The sequence below is a fragment of the Grus americana genome, chromosome 1, assembly GCF_028858705.1.
Source record: "Grus americana isolate bGruAme1 chromosome 1, bGruAme1.mat, whole genome shotgun sequence".
In the NCBI taxonomy this organism is placed as follows: domain Eukaryota; kingdom Metazoa; phylum Chordata; class Aves; order Gruiformes; family Gruidae; genus Grus; species Grus americana.
In genome coordinates, this window is record NC_072852.1 from 142310389 (window position 1) to 142328455 (window position 18067).

Below are 18067 nucleotides of genomic sequence, written 5' to 3' on the forward strand. Positions count from 1 at the left end.
TTATGGATAGATATTTCAAATGGGGAGGAAAATAAGTAATATAAAAATGAAGTAGGAAGAAAAATTACATGCTGAACAAAAGAAGATATTTACAGGCTAAGAAACACATATCATGTAATAGAAAATGCAAAGATAATAGTCTTTCTAATCTGAAAAGCTATGTGAGAGGAAAGGATTAGAACGCCACAGATTTCACAAAAATGTCAGCATAAGGCAGTTTGGAAACATGAAGGAAACAAAAATTACTAAATCCTATATTTTCTCAGATTTTTATCACAAAATAGTGACATACTCTGTCATTTACTCTGCCGATTATTTACTATAGTCTTAATTTCAACACTAGCTTGTAGAATTGCTCTCAGTTCACGTTGTAAAGACGGTTATAAGTTGTCCTTTGGACAACAAGGATCAAGTTCAGAGATCTTTTTCATACTAAAGATATTTGTGATTTCATGGGCCACATCATTGATCCATGTTTAAAATTCCAGTTACTTTTAATATGAATTCTATATTCTATATTCTATACCAGCAATTGCCTGGCCTGGCAACGTTGCCGAAGTGACTAAGGGTGTGTCCCATAGGTAATATTTTATAGACTTCCTTTTAAATTGAATATTGCTCTTATCTAGTTTACATCATTCAGACTAGGATTATTTATGCTCTGGCTAAAATCAGAGGGATACTGTAAATTAAATATTTCAGATATTCAGGAAAGAAATTAGAGACCAGTACAAACTCTTGCCCATAGTCAGTAAAACAACAAACTGTTGATGAGCCTTCCCAATTCATTTTATGTCACTTCCTTTGGACTTTGGAATACAGTGATTTATGTCAGAAATCTTTTCGCCTAGATTTGACTGTTTTAACTATTTAAAAAAGTGGGTTTTGCACGTTTGACAGAGGCTTATCAATTTGCAGCTATAATCTTTATTTTATATGTGATAGCTGATATATATAAGGAAATGGATATCTGTCTTTAGCTATTGATTACCTGAGATTTTTGGAGTGAACAGATATCTTGCAGTCTCCATTGAATATGTTGTTTATATTTGAAGATGCCCAAGGTTATAAAGATTGCTTAGACAGGTCATTCTCCAGCATTCAACTTTCCTTCTATTTCACTGCTGTGACAAAGGCATTTGGTGTGAGGGACAACCACATGAGACCACTGCCTAGATTTGAGTGCAATGTGATACAGGACCAGATCATATCACCTAACTTTTTTATTATTCTTGGGGAAAACACACTTGTTTATCATACAAGTAGCTGTTCTATTCACACTCTTTGTTTATCTTTGACAGATGCTTCTGTCAAGCCAGAACTGAACTCTTTCACTGACTCATTGACTACACAGATTTTGAATAACATGTGAAAAACAGAAAACACAATGAGCACTTTTCTTAGTATGGTATTTTTCTACATGCCCTGCTAACCAACCATGTTAAATTCTGCTTTTTTCAAGAAAAAAAGAACACCAAAAGCAGAGGCTGTCTTCCTCTATTGCCTCACATCCAAGAGTCAGAAAGCTTGTTGTTAAATATTAAAAGTCAGGGCAAGAGAGCCAGAAGGCAAAATGAGAAGGAATATTTTCATGAAGATTTGAATGTGAAGACTTGGGATAGTAGATGATGTGAGGGAAGTGAGGCAGAGGAGCTCCAGAAGGGGAGAAGGGTGAAGAAACAGAAGTGGAATTTGGAATGGGAAAGGGGCTAAAAAATAGCCAGAAGTGGGAGGGAGACTATGAGGAGAAAAGATTCAAATAAGAAATTATGACAAACAGGTTTGAGGAACAGTACTGTAGGAAGCTGCAGATAAGCAATCATTTGTTGTCTTAAATCCAGATGGGGTGCTATTATGCAACACCTCTGTTAGTAAAGAACAAGATACTGTTCTCTGACCCATGGGCAGGACCACTGAGTAATATGCTGTGCCTAATGTGATGCTTTGCTTTTTCTCATGATTTCTGTTTAAAGTTTATGTCAGAAATGCCAGAAGACCTCTTGAATGTCATGTCATTCACAATCTGAATGCTGGAAATTAAAGTTACAAAATTATGGGATCCAACATTTTAAGTAAAAAGTTTTATTAGAGTATTCTACTATTTCCACTTTAAAACAGTATACAGCTATGAATATAGATTAGTATCACAGAAACAATAAACATATTCGAGATGACTTTTGGAAGTACAGTTGTGTGTTAATCTACACACTATTTCAACTAGATAACTTTTTTATAGTTTCTCTCTACAAAATAAAAAGTTATCCATACTGAGGACCTAATCCTCCTTTCAAGGAGTTGTAGATAGATAAAATCAGTACAAACAAGAGACAAATTGAAACTTGAATACCCATTTGGGGATCTATATTCAGAAAAATATTTACACAAATACTTAAGTAAGCACATGGATATGTCCACTAATTTTGAATTTACAGAAATGATACATTATTCCAGGGACAACCTTGGAAAGCAATAAGGAATTAAATCTGTTGGTATTTTTAGTGTTGTAAGTGCATCAAACTGCCTGGATTATCACATTTTATCTATATCAGGGCTATATTCTGCCATGGATTGAAAACTGACTGAATGGCCGGGCCCAGAGGGTGGTGATCAGTGACACAAATTTGGTTGGAGGCCAGTAAGTAGTTGTGTACCCCAGGGGTCAATGATGTGGCAGAGGGTACTTGCAGCAAGTTTGCTGATGACATCAAACGGGGGAGAAGTGGTTGATATCCCAGAGAGTTGTGCTGCCATCCAGAGGTACCTCGACAGACTGGAGGAAGGGGCTGACAGGAACATCACAAAGGTCAGCAAGGAGGAGTGCAAAGTCCTGCACCTGGGGAGGAACAACCCCATGCAAAAATGTATTTTGGGGGCAACCCAGCTGGAAAGCAGCTTGGCAGAAAAGGCCCTGGGAGTCCTGGTGGGCACCAAGTTGAACATAAGCCAGCAATGTGCCCTTGCTGCAAAGACGACTAATGGTATCCTGGGCTGCATGAGACAAAGTGCTGCTAACAGGTCAAGGGAGGTGATCCTTCCCCTCAGCACTGGTGAGGCCACACTTGGATTACTGTGTGCAGTTCTGGGCCCTTCCACACAAGAGAGACACAGGCATACTGAAGACAGTCCAGCAGAGAGCCACAAAGATGATGAAGAGACTGGAGCATGTCTCCTATGAGGAACGGCTGAGAGAGCTGGGACTGGTGGGCCTGGAGAAGAGAGGCCTGGGAGGAATCTTATTAATATATATAAATAAATATATATGTATATAGATGTATATAAATACCTGAAGGAAGGGTGCAAAGAGGATGGAGCCAGGCTCCTTTCAGTAATGCCCAGTGACAGGACCAGAGGTGATGGGCACAAACTGAAACACAGGAGGTTCCCTCTGAACATCAGGAAACACTTTTCTACTGTGAGGGTGAACAAGCACTGACACAGGTTACCCAGAGAGGTTGTGGAGGCTCCCTCTGAGATATTCAAAAACCTAGTTCTGGGCAAGGGGCTTTAGGTGGCCCTGCTTCAGCAGGGAGGTTGGACAAGATGACCTCCAGAGGTCCCTTCCAACTTCAACCATCCTGTGATTCTGTAAATTTGGCCTGTTTCAGAGAGAAAGTAGAATTGATGAATTAATATTAAAGAAATTGATATGGGAAGCACCTTTTCTGTGCAGTAGAATTTTTCAGATCATGCAATTTAGAAAACAATAGGCTGTTTGAGGCTAGAAAGGAAGACTGGAGACCACATTTGATCATTTTTATTATTGCATTGTCTTCTTTTAGGTCTTAAAATGACGGGACAATGTTTCAATCAAAATGTAATACTTTGGCTTCCAGTCATACTTTCCAAATGGCTTATATTTTTTTTTAGAAAGTTAGCTCCACATTTAAAATAAGCCTGCAGATGTAAACAAATCTAATTGGGAATTGTAATGGTAGAAGACTTCTGTGTTAGGTTTTTCACCCTAAGATATATATCTCAGTTTTCTGGTTGAAGAAGAATCAGACTAGACAGAAAGGATTAAATTAACTGTTGTTTCCTTGCTTACCAGCTTCACAAATGCCTGTTCTCACTGAAAAAAAAATCATATATCATATTAATATTTCATATCTATAGCAGCATACTGTATTCAAATTTGTTCAAGACTGTGAGGCTATAATTCCCAGTACATACTTGCTTTTTGAAACCAGAGAGTAGTAAAGGAAAAATATACATATATAATTCTCAAATGCTCTTATAATGCTTACTGTTTGGCTCATTAAAATGTTAAATGAGGGTACAATAAGGAAATATAATTTTTATTTATTGAAATAATAAGTACTGAAAGGAGCTATTGTGGGTGAAACAGGAGCATAGGATTTGAGAACTGATTCATAAGCCTCACGCTGGTTTCCCCCCAATATGTTTTCTTTCTAGCACTGATTTAACTTAGAGTTTTGCATTTGGACTTCGGCAGTCTGACAAAATTGTAAGTCTTTTGAAATCAGAACAAGAATTTCCCTGAAGCTTGTATTTCCTCTGAAGCTTGTATGCCTCTATTGTGCTACACGGCCTTAGGAAAGCTGAGGTTGATCAGAAGCAGTTGAAAACAAATATACACCCACATTTGTTAAGAAGACATTGGATCTGTATGTAGCGGACAGTTTTAATACAACTTTTGTTACCAAGAGGTTTATCATTTTGGAGAGTCACAGCTAAAGCATAAATAATTGCTCATCTGGTTTGATAGAAATAAACTCTTCTTATTCTGCATCTTAAAAAGTGGGGTTTATGCTTTCAAGGAGATGAATGGTAATATCTTACTTTACCATTTCATTAGTGAGGGCTGCTTCGGCAGAATATGATGTGCAGGCATACCCAAGCTACATGTAGCATGGTGCACTATAGGAATTATTTTATGTTACTTTTAGCTTGACAGAAAGGGATTCTACCAAGGATGGTCTGTTTTATCACCTAAACTGGCTCAGAGAAGTCAGGTCATGTAGCCATTTGCTGCGCATGCCGTACAGAGCCAGGATCTGAGCCACCACATTTGAATGTCCCAGGAATCTCTGTATTCTTCCTGCTTGTAGCAATTCACAGAGCTAGTCTGCTTTCAGCCTGTATGAAACAGCTCTCTTGTCAATTTATTTTGTCTGTTACAGGAAAGTGAATTAAAATAGCCTGCTTCATGTACCTGCAACATCTCAGTGTCCCAGAACCACTAACTTGGACACATTACTAATCCTTGAGTAATTCTGTAAAATAGAGAATGTACACACGAAGGCACAGATCATGATTCTTGAAAGATGTCTGCGGTGGAGCATGGTTGGGCATTACAAACTATTACCTGTATCACCATACCTCTTGCCCTCAGAAGTCAATGCATAGTGGCTCAACTACAATTATCAAGCACCCTTGCCACTATAAGCTTTATTTCCCTCACAGAGCGAAAGCTATGGTCTGTGTACTTTACCTGTTCCATGTACATCTTCAATGGACAACTTACAGCCAGCTATTAAGCAGTGTCTTGTCCAGTGCCTGACCCTCCCATAAGTGCTCTCCCTTGCCAAGAGAGCCAGCCTTCGCGTAGCAGGGATCAGTTAACAGTATTTAAATGTGTCCCGTCCCTGCAGAATGAGTAGGGAGCATTTGCTCATATGTGATGAAGCTGTTATTTTCAGTCTGTGGTTGCATGACATGTAAAGTTCAATGGAATATGATGGACCACCATACAAAGTTGATGAAGAAATGGAGGACTAAGAGAAATAAGCTTACTTTCATTATATAGGGATATATAAATCAATAAAATCACTGAAAGATATAACTTCTTTTTGCTCTCAGCCTAGTTCCAACTTTTTTCTTATCTTGCACAATACAATTAAGAAAAAACATTTTCTCCACAAAATAAAAAGAAAATGATACCAGTTTCAGTGGTGTTTCAGAAATGCTTCTTAGAAAGAATAGGACTATAGCACTAATAATACCACACGTATAATTAGAATTGCTGAGCAGAATGACTTATACTAATTTGAAAAATAAATAGCTGTTTATTTCTATGCTACTGTTCCAGCTGCTTTAAACAATTTTGCGATAATGGGTTATTAATTACACTGCTCTTGCATGTCAGTTAACATGAAGGAAATGTTTATATTTCTAAATAATTTGTGTACAAAAGTGGTTATGCAAACTCAGTTCTTTAGAACTGGAAATCCCAGTCATCAAAAACACATTAAAAAAAAAAAAAAAGGAGAATTAGGATAGGTAGACCTTCAATAAGATGTAGACTGCAGTTCACCTCTGGTAATATTATAAATCAACAATCTCATCTCAGGTTGGAGGAAAGTTTTTCTGACTATGTTAGCTTCAAGTGTTCCCTTCGCCCAGGAGGCTGTTCCATTAACTTATTGTTTTGAATTTTGAGCAAACTAAACTGCAAAAGAAAATGAGACCCTATTTAATGTTCTCACAGGGCACTGATTGCTTCTGCCATAATCCACCATCTGTTTCCAAAATCCTAACCTAATAAAATAAAAAAGATATTCAAAGATGTTGAGTCTGCCCATGTACTCTCTACTTTACACTCAAAAAACACTAATTTGTTATTACCAAAACTTTTGCGGAGTGGCAAGGAGGAGAAAGAACAGCTTGAGACAGGGATAAAAGGCAGAATATTTTATCATGAGTGGCAAGCTTTGCCAAAAATATAAGCCACTGATAGCTAAGATATGAGAGATTTTAATGAGAAGCATTAGGTGACCTTAATATAAATGTCACTATCACTTAGTTGCTAGAAGGAGAGCTGAAGCAATAGTGAATTGTCAGAATTCATTTGAGTCTGAAAACTAATTTCAAGTAGAACTTGTTTGAGATTCTTTTGGGATCACTTTCCATGAACAGTTAATCTTAAGTACTCAAAATATATGAATGTAGGACCTAATTCTCCTCTCACTTACTTCAGTATTCATCCTTGTGATTTAACTAGCTTCATGGAAAATCCTGCTAGTTTAACACAGGAGCAACAGAAAGGAAAATCAAACTCCAAACTGAAACCATGTGTATGGATCTTAAGCATTTACTTATATCATTCATGAACAACAGTTTTTAATATTATGTTAATTCACATTATTTGTATCTTTTCAAAGTATTCTCCTGAAAAGGTGAATGGCATGATGATGATGATGATGATGATGATTATTATTTGTTAACATTTTGCAGACAGTAGAAGACTTTTAAATAAATTATTTAGCATGACTCTTTCTCACTCTAACAGATCAGCAACTGTTTATGTTCCCCAGTTGTTTCATATGCAAGGGTGTCGTGGTTTTACCCCAGCCGGCGGCTGACCCCACGCAGCTGCCCGCTCACTCCCCCCATCAGGATGGGGGAGAGAACTGGAAAAGTTGAAGTGAGAAAACTTGTGGGTTGAGATAAAGACAGTTTAATAGGTAAAGCAAAAGCCATGCACACAAGCAAAGCAAAGTAAGAAATTCATTCACCGCTTCCCGTGGGCAGGCAGGTGTCCAGCCATCCCCAGGAAAGCAGGGCTCCATCACGCGTAACAGTGACTTGGGAAGACAAACGCCAGCACTCTGAATGCCACTGACCCCAGTCCCTCGTCTTCCCCAAGCCTCTTATAAAGTGAGCATGACATCACATGGTGTGGAATATCCCTTTGGTCAGTTGGGGTCAGCTGTCCCGGCTGTGTCCCCTCCCAACTCCTTGTGCACCCCCAGCCCACTCACTGGTGGGGTGGTGTGAGAAGCAGCAAAGGCCTTGGCTCTGTGTGAGCGCTGCTCAACAACAGGTCCATATAACAAAAACATCTCCATATTATCAACGCTGTTTCCAGCACAAATCCAAAACATAACCCCTTGCTAGCTGCTATGAAGAAAATTAACCCTCTCAGCTGAAACCAGGACAAAGGGTCATCTGATTCTTCATCACTGTTCAGCTCTGTGGCCTCCCCCACTACTACTCATGTAAGCAAAGTCTGACTTCCTTACTACTCCGCTGTCTTTCCTTAGACACAAATTTTCTTTCAGTGCAGGTGGTGAGTGGATGAGAACATAAGTTTTAACTTATCAGACCTATTTCACATTGCCTAACCTAAAATGTAAGCCAGAAGAGGGAAAAAAATTATCTGAACCTGAAAAGCCTGTAGGCTGAAGGAATTATGACGTCTTTCAGGTATGCAACAAACAAACAAACAAACAAACAAACAAAAAAAATCATATAATGCCATCATCACTAAATCTGATAGCCCTTTAATTCCCTCTGAGATGTCATTTATGAGAGGTATTTTTCATCATTTCATGAGGAAGAAATCCATAGAAAATATTGGCACAGCCCTTCACAGTCTTGCACAATTCCATAGCTTCATAAACAGGTTTAATGATAGAAGATTATTATTTAGGGTAAGGAAGCCTGCTGAACAACACTCAGAATGAAGCTCAATAGTGATTTAGCACTCAAGAAAGCAACAGCTAGATAAGCCAAAATTAACAAGGAGAGCAATATAAGCTGTGCTGCAGCTCCTGCATTCAACAGTAAAGTTATGGTGTGATATTGCCTTTAAGGAAGGAACAACCATTTTTCCTCATCCACAAGAACTTCACAAACCATCTGAGAGGGAGAATAATGCTAATGATGAGTTCAAAACAGTGTCAGTGTGTGAACTGTGTTTGAACAATGGTAGATATTCACATGATTAATTTTCTACTAAGAAAGAGCTGTAGCAAATAACATAAGTATGGCATCCATCCAGAGTCCAAATGTCCCACAGGAAACCTAGGTGAGGTCCATAATGATAGGAAAACTTCTCAGCTGTAAGGTTTTAGTTGTCATAGGTAAGGAGAGCCTTTGGAGTACAGATATGCTCTTAAACACTTCAAGATGCACGAAGACTGACATGGTATCTGGTATCACCGTTATGGTGAGAAACTATACAGCTCTACTTAGCCCCATGTCATGATCTACCATCTAATAAAAAACTTCACGTTTTAGAAAAAAATCCCTAAAAAAACCCGCATAATACTATCTGGCTGTTTACTGCTCAAGATCATATTTATAGGGGAAAGCATTGTGTAGACAGACACTTAAGAACTCACTGTGAAGCTGTAAGGCAAGCAAAGAATTAAGTTTTATTCTGAGACTGAGACACATTGAGATCTCAAGTGTGAAAATAAATCATTCCCAAAGTTGCTGCACAGACTGAGAAAGCTAAAAGAGTCCAAAACTATGAAGCTTAAAATTTCAGCCCAATCTTTGAAGTACTAAGCAAAGTAGTCTATAGCCACTGGTACCAGTTTATCTTCAGTATGTCTTGACAGTTATTGTCAAAAGTTTAAATTTGTGTTAGAAGATATTTGGTAGATCTTTCACATCCTTTATAGGATCCACCTCATAGCAGATGCTCTAAGATACCCTCTGCCTAAAACAAAAGATTGAAAGATGACTAAAGAAAGAAATATATACATGTAAGCAATAGTAGTTTCATCACTATACTCAGGCTGAAATATGATTAGCACAACAAAATGATCCAGCGTGCCTCAGCCTGCTAGGCTGGGAGGCTTGTCTTCCTCAATAAGGTATACATCATGCACTGGGAACACCACCAACAAATTTTCCCGCAGTTGCAGATGTGTATTCTGATCTTGCGTGTATATAGATTGAAGCAGTCAAAAGATTGTTTAATAGCAATGCATCACCAAATGTCAGGCCCATATTTGACAAGTGTTCTAGTGGCCAAGCATATTGTATTATCTCAGCTTTGTTAGTGTTAGACAATCACAGTATGCCAGAGCAACTTCCTGCCATGAACACCTCATGCCATCAGCTTTCCTTTAATGCCATCAAGGTATATAAAATTACAATTTTCATCTGTCTTCATATGTCTGATTATTGTTTGCATTTTCAGAGAAGCCCGAGCTTCAGGATTTTTTTTGAGAGCATTGTTATGAAACACGGGGAACTGATCTCCTCAAAACATGGTACTCAAGATTGTACTGATACCAAGCCACATCCTGATCTGTTCAAAAAGTTTCAGTTTACTGTATTTGCATTTGACTGTTGATTTATTTCTGCCACTGCAAGACATTGCTCTCCAGACAGCTGCAAGTTCACAGAGATGAGAATAAGTAAGACATTTAAAGAGTGGCAAGAACAGGTACAGTTGGTTCTGATTTATTATGCTGCAGTTCTTATAAATGGTGTCTGTCCAACTGATTTGCTTGCTAGCAAGCATCTCCATACTTTGGTTCAGGGAAGCCCATTAGAGGTAATACAGTACATCCTTGAAAGCTTCACTTTTCAGGAAAAGAAGAGTGATTATTTGCAACAGTGTAAGGGAAAAGATGACAGGTATCCTGAGGCAAAGATATCTTTTGAGCTCCAAGAATGGCTTACCAATGTACATACTCATGCCTAGTCATGAGGAGCCTCTTCCTTCCCTCAGATAATATGTTGTAAACCATTCAGCAGGAATCCAATGGAACTGAATGACTGTGCAGCCAGTGCCTTCCGGCTCTGCGTTTGCACTGCCTGCTCCGCTTCATTCAGTCACAAGCGGCCATTAGGTGAAAACACTGCTGGCACTGACTTCTAAACCCATTTGTGCCTTGCTCTTGTATTTTTCCTCTAAATCTCAATTCAGCTCTTCAAAACTAGAATACATGTATTAATACAATCTAGAGTAAAAGCTTTCAATTCAGGCATATAAGGATTTTGTCTTACCCTGTTCCAGAAAATGTTTCACTTCAACAAACTGGCACAGTGAAAGCTAAAGACGCATTTCACCAGAGCTGCAAAAGGAATTTTTATATAAACTCTAAAAATGTTACTTCCACCTCCATATCTGTCTCAGTTCTTTCACTTCTAATTTTTGGGATTCATGCCAAGACTGGCTAAGCAGCTAATATGTCCAGCATTGAGAAGCAGGCAGTTTAGTACCTAATACAATATTTTAAAATTGGAGGTGAAATAAAGTTGCTTTTGGATAATCAGAAAACACAATATCATGAGTAGCTGGCCAAAACAGAAATGGCTTATTACTAACTGTTACGCTTTAGCATGTAAAATAGTCCCTACACAAAAACCATATTCAGTGGCAGAGGCAGGGTTCCGGTTTCAAATACTTCTATAAATCAACTAAATCCCATGAATTGCTGAAATGTAAATGGGAAAGCTGACATGAATTATTGTCTAACAGGGATATTGAATCCTTAAATGAACTGTACACTCACATTTTTAATGGCAGAAAGCTGAAGCCAGGCATAGTAAAAATAATTGAAATGAGGTTTTGAATACATTAATCTAGATAAGAAGTGCTTTAAAGAACAAGTGAAGCAGAAAAACAGCCAGAATGTATATGGCATTTACTTGTAGATATCATTTGCCTCTGATATTATCAGTTACCGTTAGTAAAATGTGAAAAAGTAGAAGAAAAAAAAAAACTTGTAAAATATTTATTACATGGAAATTAAGGAATGTACTGCCTTATATCAGTGACCGGTGATAACTGCATTCTGTCACAGGCTGAGTCATTCCTTAGAGAAATAGGCAAGGGAAAGAAAGGTAATAATGCTGAAGGGGGCACTGGCAAACCACTAGGTTTTCTGGAATATAACCACAAGGTAGCTACCTACAAGAGACTACAAGGAAAGTGTAAAAGATCAGTCTGAACTTCTGATCACAGAAAGGAAGAGTGAAGACTTTCTTGGTTCAAAAGCTCTAGCGTTAACAGAGACCCTTTCCAGACCACTGCTCTCTGCAGCGGTAAAACCACTTATGACCACACAGAAAACGGAGAGCCGATGATACCATTCAAGACCAAAATGATCATCTGATGAGCTGGGAATCATTGTTGAACATTGCCAGGATGGCAGGATTTCAGGTTTAGACTTAAATACTGTCCCGTCCCACTCAGGGGGTGAGGGTGAGGTTAACTTTTTAATTCTCTGCGCGGTAATCAGAAGTAACGACAATTACTTTAGAGGTTCAAACCAATCATAAATTTACTTAAAACTCAGTGGAACTACAAAAGATAGAGGCTTGGCAAAGGTCATAACAATGCTCAAAACTTAGCAGAACTATGAATGGTAAGGGTTTAGCAAAACGTGTGACGATATTACCCTAATGTGCTGAAAATTAAGTTAGAGACAGAGAGAGTGATAGAGAGGAAAAGAAAGAGAGAAAGAGAAGAGAGAGAGAGAGAAAGAAAAGATATCACCACCCTTGGATCCAGAGGTGTTCTCAGCTCGTAGCTGTAGTCTTCAGGTGGTGGCCGCTTGCTGAAAACTTATGGTTCCACTTTTTATAGCCCGATGTGCCCGCCCCATATGCGGGGGTCTGTCATCACTGAGCAGGCACAGTATGTGCTCAGGAATGTTCAGAAATGTTCTAGAAATGAGTCGGCGGGTTGTGAGGGTCCTGGGGGACTCACTGCCCCCCCCTTCGGGGCTGACCAAGTGAGTGGTGATCTGTCACAGGCACACGGCACACAGGGCACAGGTGGTCGCTGTTTACGTGTTTCAGGAATAGAGGAGCGGGCTCACAAGACGTTATCCTGCCTCTGCAGGCTCCGTTCTTGGTCAACACTCCCTCGTCATCAGCCCATCCCTGTCCATGTCAAGACGGGTGTTTGCGACATTCACTTGCTATCAGGGCCTTACGAATACCTATATTTAAAAAAGAATCTTTTTAGACTTCCAGACATCCTTTAGATCCAGCCCTGCTTGTTTTCTGTAGTCTGAGTCAGTATCATATTTTCAAGGCAGTTCAGTTCTTTGCAGGCTCCGTGAAGAAGCTGGTGAGAAGCCATATTATAGCAAAAGGACCCACTAAATAGATACTTTGCGTGCTCAGAAGACACCTAAGTGTATGTATGTACATACATGTTTCTGTTTCTTAAATTTGCCCTGCTCAGACAACACTGTCAAGGGCAAGATTTCTCTTCTAAATTCATACATTTCATCTTTTATTTTGGATCCATGAATAGCTTAACTCTCAGCTTCTCTTAGTTTCTGATCGTAGAATAGCTGGTAGCTACATTATGAGAAAATCAGAATGTCAATATGTGTATTTCTTAGGAGCATGCAAGCCAGACACGTGATTTCTAATTTAAGGCCAGGACGCTCTTAAAATAGAAACCTCCTCAAGTTCTGCCAGATCTGAATAAGTGAATTGTTCAATTCACTTATTTGTAGGCTGACCTGAGTCAGTCAGATATTTTAAGAATGGCAAGGAGGAAACGAAAATTGTAAAAATCCTCTAAACCCCCCTATGATTCTACAGCACTGTATTTCTGGTTTCTAGAACTTAAAATGAGAGCTTTATTGAGTGTGCATTATACTTATAATAATATGTAATGTTTACAAACAAATATATATCTGCACATAATAATATGACCAGCAGGGAAATTAGCCTCAGAGCACAAGCTGTGAGACAAGCTTAGAAATGAGAACAGAAGTCAGGACATCTGCTGTCACCCTGATAATGTGGGAGAAAAAGCTGGGAACTGAAGGTAAATGAAGTCAGAGAAACCAAAGTGATTAGGACCTAAAAAAACTAGTCTGAAGCATTAATCAGATGGGAAACAGGTGGAGTAGCTGCTGCTCCTAGAAGCAAATAAAGTGAGGCTGACGCTCTCTGTATATTATAGGTGCAACGTAGAAAAAAAAATTTTTTTTTTATTTTCTATGTTACTAGAACACATCTGTGTATTATTTTAGAAGTGGTGGTGTTAAACCAGTATAGCAACAAAACATAAGAGGCAAAGTTTAAAGGGAGATGTAATCTCTCCTACTGAACCAACTGGGGAAAGTGTAGATAAAGGATTTGAAACGCAGGGGGCTTTTGTAAAAGGTCTGCAAGTCCAAAAGCTATCTGCTTTTCCCTGCTATATCAACTGTTTTAATAAAAGATGCTACCTTTCCCTACAGACTTTATCTTTGTAGTATTCTTGTCTGAACATCCTCGAATATGTATGTTTGAGAATGTTCTTGTAAAACCATCAGTTCTTCACAACACGTCTTAAACAATAATACATCAATGTGGTTGTTATAAAGAATATACCCAAAGATTGTTCTTTAAAGTAGACATAACTGAGTGACAGGTATTCAAAAAAACCTTTTGTTTTGTTTGTTCAAGGCCTGATGTGATTTGTAATCTATAACTTCATTCCTGACGTACTTATGATATTTTTTAAAAATCAAGAATTTCAGACATTTCAACAGTGCACCTCAAAGTAGACTCTTAAGCTCAATGTTTTATCACTGTTTGTGTATGTTGTCATTTGATATCCCAAATTATAACAAGTTCGGAAGCACTGCTGGGCAGAGGCAAGGAAGGTTAAACATTGAACATAAACAACTCAGGTTAGTAACTGAGTTTTCCAGTTTATATTTATATGTATGCATCTCACCAATATTGTTAAAGCAGAGAACCATCTAGTTTCCTTCAAGTATTACCTTGGTCAATATCTATCTGTTGGTGGGTTTTTTTGTTGGTTTTTTGTTGTTTGGGGGTTTTTTCCCAATTTTCAGTTGAATTATGTTGTAGAAAACAAACATTGTAAGACCTTTCTAGTTTTTAGGCTGTATCTCTCCCCAGCTGAGCTAGACATTTGTGTGTACATTGAAACATTTAGTTGAAAGATATGCTGAATTGTTCTGAATTATTATTGCAACTTTACTGTTTTGAAAAGGAACTGAAACCCAGAAATGCCAGTGGAAACCTTTTGGTACTTTTACTCTGGCAATTGCTGCCATAAGCAAAGACAGATACATTTGTTTCTGCCTTCAGCTGCTGCTTGGAAATCTGTTTCTGTTTTTACTCACGTATTTATAGATCTTTAGCTAAGTCGTTACTCTGAGTTTCCATAGTGATAACTGAAATATGTATTAACACCAAACCTCAAAGCATATTTACAGTTGGCAATGCTTCATAAATTACTTTTTTCAAGAGCAGCTTCTCAAAACAGATTTGCTCAGTTCAGTTCCCCACTTGATTTGCGATAGATACTTTTGATATAGCTGTATTTATCTAGAAGAGACATTTTTCTCCCTGCAAGATTCAGTGTGTAGATACTACTTCTCTTTTTTATCTGTACTATCAAATGGTCTGAAGAGATGAAGCTTCTGAATTTAGAATGTTATCTTTGAAATAAAACCAGACTTTTAAATTGGCCTTACTTTCAATTAGACTTTCCTTAGATGAAGCACCAATAAAGTAGACAGTATAAAATAATGCAGATAGATAGCTTATCTATATTCATAATCATGAGGTTTTGAACAAGGAACCTGTTACTCTGCTTACCATCAGGTTATAAAAGAATCACCCGTTCATAAGACCTTGCTATTTAATCAGAAAAGCTGAACTGCAGGTCATCAGACATATCCAAAATATCACTTTTTGAAACAAATTTCTAGCCGAGAATTTTCCCAAACATTCTGTTTATGTTTCACAATACATTTATCTGAAGATTGTTTTAGTCTGCTCTGGGATGCCTTAATGTCATGGAAAAAAACAAGCAACACTAGCTCCAAATTATTTTTTATTACTTTGCACCAAAATGAAGGGGTTTGGTTTTGATTTTGGTTTTGGTTTGTTTTGATGTGTTGGGTTTTTTTAATAAATGTTTGAAAGTCACAGAGAGAGACAGAGAAAAATGTTTTCAGGAAATATCTGAAGGAATGACTAAACAAATTTCCTCTTCATTTCTGGTAATTGCTTCTATGAAGGCAACTGAATTGGAGATTATTGGATGAAAATCTTTCACTGTTTATGTCAAGCATACTGAGAGCTGGATTCTGTTCTGTACTAAAAAGAACTGCTGTGCATACAAATACAAGGTGACAAATAATGACCAAGACAAGCCTAGAAAGGGACTTGAGCCTGAATTAATGAAAGTTCCTATGTGGCCCCTATTTTACTTTGTTTGCAAGCAGAAATGTGCTTTAATCTCTAATGTGCCTGCTGGGTCTGCGGTTCACTTAAAGACGGGAGTGCTTACATTTGACAAATTGCCTTCTTTATTCAGATGTTTTTAAAATCCAGCACACTATAAAGCAGTCTTTCATTAACTGCAGGTGTCTTTTGAGTGCCATAATCCTGTCCTCCCTTCTTATCCTCTGCAGTCATCACCCATATGCTCACATGGCAACAGCTACAAGCACAAAACATCATTCTCCAACTGGTATCTCATCAGACCCATATCTCCAGCTTCCAACTGCTGAGCATCCTTTTTCATTATCCTTACCTTAAATAACATTTTGTGTTAGCTTAGCCTTTCAGGGCTCTTAGCAGTTCAAATGTTTGGGTTCCAAATTGTGTTTTTCTCTCTGGTTCTGCATCATAGTGGAGACTCTTGTGCAAGGAGGGTGCCCTCTGCAGTCACGTCTTCTGTCTTGTGCAGCTCTGGTCTTCAGTAATCCCAAACAGGACTAAGGGAGAAAACATATGACTTCCTCTCTTGTTCTCTGCCATCACACTAGCTGTCAGGGCCCTGAAGCTCAGAGGCTTTGACTCCAGAGCTGCATTTAAGCTCACACCATCACCTTTGATCCTTGGCTGTGCTGTGCTGTGGGTATGCGTCTGCACAGCCATACACCTTGCTGACCCCGACCTGACCCAGAACAAATAGGATGAAGACAAGACCCAGACTTTGCAAAGTACTTTCACAATTTAGACCTATCCAGAAGAAGCTGAGCAAACCTATTGCTAGTAGTTTCTTGTGTCTGTGCAAGGCAGTGACTCCTAGGTCAGTAGGATGCAGGAGCATGGGGTAGCTGCCACTCTCCAGAGATTGCAGTTGCTACTCCTGGCCCTGCTGAGCTCATCATGTCCCATGCCTGGCATGTACCCTGGGAGTCATTGACCTGCCCTAAGCATGCAAGAGCAAGCACACTGCACTTTCACAGTCATCTTTGAGATGTGTGCCAAAGCAAAAAGTTAAATGTTTGTTTTCTAACAAATATTAGCACTGTCTCAGTGCTTTTCAATAATAATTGTTCAGGGTTTAACAAAGTAGGGTATAAATTCAGGGATTACTGAGTGAAGCATGTTGCATAAGCTTGCATGTAATCATGGTTTACTTCTGTCCAACCCACTCTCTGTGACACTGTGGAGATTAATTTTTATTACTGAAGATATAGACTTGAATGTATTCACACAAAGGCAATTAATTGCCAAGGGGCAATATGTTCCTGTACATCAGCTATTCTCTGGCAACTGCCAGTTTGTAAACTTTTGCTTTCATTGAAAATATGAGGTAGCTTGTTATTTTCTCATTAAGTGGTAAGCTACTTCAGTTTATTTTCTGATTGCCGTAGGATTGCACGTTTATTGCTACCAGCCTGCAGTAACATGTTAGCTAGTAACTTCCTACTGTGTCTTCATAAATATTTTGGTTCTCAAAACACCTGCTCTACTATAATCTAATAGTATGGGGACCTCTTTCTTGAAAGAAAAATTGGACTACCTCCTTTTTTTCCTTCTTAAAAAATAAAATTCTCTAGAGTTCTTTCTCTGTGCTCTCTTAGGAGCAGGGTGCATAAGATCTACAGGCATCCTGGAAATAGAAGTTCTCTTTATGGCTTGACACAGACAAGATATTATAATATCATACGAGAAAATGCTGTGCACAAAATCAAGAGTGCACTGGATCTGGCTGGGATGGACATAACTTTCTTCATAGCACCCCATATAGTGCTGTGTTTTAGATTTGTGGCTAAAAGAGTGTTGATAACACAGCACACAGTTTTAGCTTTTGCTGAGTAGTCCTTGAACAGAGTCAAGGCTTTCTCTGGTTCTCATTCTGATACACCAGCAAGTAGGCTGGGGGTGGTCAAGAGAAAAAGATGGACACAGCCAGGACAGCTGACCCAAATTGACCAAAGGGATATTCCACACCGTATAACGTCATGTAGAGACATAAAAAATAGTGGTTTGGATTTCCAAAGTAGCCATTGCTCAAAGACTAGTTGCTCATGGATCTGTTTGTGTGAGGTGCTGAGTGACTGCCTTTGCAACATTTGTTTTGGGTTTTGTCTGTTTGTTGGTGGGTTGTGGGGTTTGTTTTTTTTCTCTTTCC

The 18067-nt window shown here is 38.6% G+C and overlaps 1 long non-coding RNA gene across 1 annotated transcript in view; it reads right to left on the reverse strand.

Annotated features, from left to right (window-relative positions):
• The window catches only part of LOC129199329 (uncharacterized), a 90625-nt gene that overhangs the window by 36933 nt on the left and 35625 nt on the right, over positions 1-18067 (reverse strand). The gene's annotated exons all lie outside the window — the stretch shown is intronic.